At 45.0% G+C, this 3,080-nt stretch overlaps 1 long non-coding RNA gene across 1 annotated transcript; it reads left to right on the top strand.

Annotated features, from left to right (window-relative positions):
* LOC112450145 lies at positions 1-2,574 on the top strand. Its single transcript, XR_003038695.2, has 3 exons — positions 1-676; positions 2,118-2,245; positions 2,333-2,574. It is a non-coding gene; the product is annotated as an uncharacterized LOC112450145 (long non-coding RNA).
* Positions 2,575-3,080: the final 506 nt, after the last annotated feature.

Below are 3,080 nucleotides of genomic sequence, written 5' to 3'. Positions count from 1 at the left end.
TCTGTTAGCAAAACTTAAACATGAATGAACAGATTTTGATTAAAATTTCAGGAAATGTTGGTGTTATTACAAAAAACAAGTGATAAAACTTTGCTGGTGATATGGTTCATGATCTGGAGCCTATAATTTTTTAATGACCCTTTTGTCGGGGTTCTGGGAGTCAATGTTTGTGTTTTGCCTGCTGGTTCTTTGCTCTCCTCAATAGGTGGCGTCTGTTCTTTTGGTGGCTCCCCTGGCAGGTGTTCAGCATTAGGAGCTCGTTAAGAGGGAGCATAAAGAGAGTCTGCTGCCAGCACTTCACCGTCAGTGTTAGCCTGTTTGGTACATGTGTTACCTCCTGGCTCTAGTGCTCGTCTTCTTGAAAAAACCTGTTCATGTTATCTTGCCTTGTTCTAGGAAGAAACCTTCAAACCTAGAGGAACTCCATGCTTCCTGAAACCAAGCCACCGAAACCCAAGATAAATCTAGTTATTCCTCGTTGCCTGAGGTGCCACGCTGGCAGCAACTCCTACCGCTCCCCCAAGACCAAACCCAGCTTACCCTCCAAGCCCCACCGGATTTCACCTGGCCACCAAGACGCCACCAACGGAACAATCTCATCAGTACCTTCAGAGCAGTAAGGACTCATCACCCCGACCTTACCCATCTCTCCCTGGCGGATTCCAACTACTTACCCGTAAGCCATTCCCTCCTAATTCATTCATTCAAGTATTATTTACCTTCTGTAATCTCTTACCTTGTGTCCAGTGGATGACCCGTTCCTGTGTTACCGGTTCCCGGTTCCAGTCCATGAGAACTTGTTCCACTTTTATTGCAATAAATATCTTAAACTCTCTAACATCTCCTGAAAGTGCTCCGCATGTGGGCTAAGTCACTAGCCAACGCCATGACACCTTTTGGCCTTGGCAGAAATTTGCACTCTCTTAGTGCTTCCAGTTTACAGAATTGAGAATAAAACAGCTATTGCAGATAGTAGTTAATGACTGATATCTCTAAATTGGCCCAATATATTTCAAAATTATGATTAAAATGAGAATAAAGTGTTTGATTAAGAAAAAAGTATAAACTGGATAAAATCAGACATATGAAGTACTTTGACGCACAAGATGTAGTTGTAGTGAAGGCTAGCCGAAATTTCAGCCTGGCAGACTCACCCAGCTGTCCAGCATTTCTCATCTCGGATCATCGCTCCCAGCTGTCAAATCGCATCCAGAATATAAGCCTCCCCGTCCACGGCTCCTCCTGCTCGCCAGCCAAGTCTCGTCCCACCGCCTCCCCGATCTCCACCCTCCTTCGTGTGCTCCTTTGGACTCCCCTTCCTCGTCCTCTACGCCACCACCAGGTTCGGGTCCCGGGGGATGACTACCCTAATCTCTCACCCTACTTCGATCATTCAAGCTCACAGCAGTTCTCTGCAAAATCGTCTTCTGCCGGGGCCCGAGCGCCAAAGACCTCTAACCAATAAAACACTCTAATTGTCTTTATCTCTCCGTGTGAGTCTCTCCAGGTTGAAATAAATTTAAATGGGTATAGACTAGGGAGAAGGTTTTGGACAGGATATTATTAGCGCCAGACCAGACCAAATTTATTGAAATACTTTGGAGCACCAGATCTCAATCCACTAAAGCAAATAGTTGGTCACCTTATCGAGAGATGAAACTCGAGCGTTTGCGGTGACACCAAGCAGGAATGTGTTGGCTGAAGATCAGAGGCTGGCGCTTCTGCTGAATGATGGAAGCATTCTGCTTCTGTGTGGTTCTGTAGTAATTGGGCTCAAAGACTCCCAATGAAATGAGGGTCTGGAAACCAGCAGATTGGTTCAACAATACGTCAGATGGTTAGGCATCTTCGGTCCAGTTTGGGCACAGGATGGGTGTGTTCACAAGAATAGGAAGTAATTAAAAGGTTCTGACTTTCTGTTTCCTTTTCTGGTGTTTCAGTTTGACTGGGCAGTACAACTAGACTTAAAGAGTTACTAAGAGCAGAACAGAGTGGCTTTGATTTTGTTTCCTCATTTTGCTCCTATTTTGCTCATAATTTTAAGTCTGATATTAGCTGCAGTAATTTCCGATTGAATCACATAACCAAATCTTGTGATGATCTGTGTTTTTTTTCAGCTCCTGCCCTGATTTGGTGTTCCCAAGACTCGCCCTCTGCAGCTGTGGCTGATTTCTCCTGATGAACTCCACTGGTATTTAAGGCCCAGTCTTAGCTCAGATCTTCGCTGGAGCATCACACCTTCTGGGTTAGGATCTGCAGCCGCTCAGTTTTAGTATAAGGCTCACTGAGTTACTTGATCTGCCTTGCTAGTGTTTCTTCTTCGTTGCCTTAGGATTTTTGCCTCTGACTGCCAGAGCCTGCCCTCTCCTTATGACCCAGAAGCACTTGTCTGGAACTCTTACCTCTCCTTGGACTCCCGGATCTCTTCCCTCTGTGACGGACCCGGTTACCTCCTGCACCTCCTCCGGGCCCCTCGTTTTCCCGAAAGCCAGTAAGGAAGGACACAAATCATTACATCATCCAGACCGTTGTTTCCTCTGAACCTCCCTGCTATTTTGCAACTCACTTTGCCCTTCCCCGATCTCAGATTCCCCGGATTATCTCCGTTCCGGTTTTCAGAAACTGCACTTGTAAATAAACTCACTTACCTTTTTTATTATTGCCTCCGAGTCTGGTTTCTGGCTCCTCTCATTTAGACACTTCCTGGTTTCTGACAAATCTATTCATGAGACTTACTCAAGAGGCAACAAAGGACAAACATTCAGACTACAATTTTTAGCTAAAGTTGCATATTAACAAAATACATGTGCAGAAATGTTATGAGGAAATAAAAACCTTTTGTGGACCTACATATCATACATAAGAAATAATAAAAAAAAAGACACTAGTGGCCCACTCCATTTCATGATACCTCGACCTTCAAGGTTCCCTACGAGCCAAAGCAAGCTGATAATTTTGAGGTCAGCAGACTGCATGATGTTAATTGGCCAGGGAGTGACGTCAATCGTGAAAGCATCTTCTTCATAATAATCAAACCTGTCACAGCTCCATCTGTTCCTGCCACGCCTCTTGCCACAGTC

The sequence above is a fragment of the Kryptolebias marmoratus genome, linkage group LG2 (genome assembly GCF_001649575.2).
Source record: "Kryptolebias marmoratus isolate JLee-2015 linkage group LG2, ASM164957v2, whole genome shotgun sequence".
Lineage (NCBI taxonomy): Eukaryota > Metazoa > Chordata > Actinopteri > Cyprinodontiformes > Rivulidae > Kryptolebias > Kryptolebias marmoratus.
This window is presented reverse-complemented; position numbering and strand designations above follow the sequence as displayed.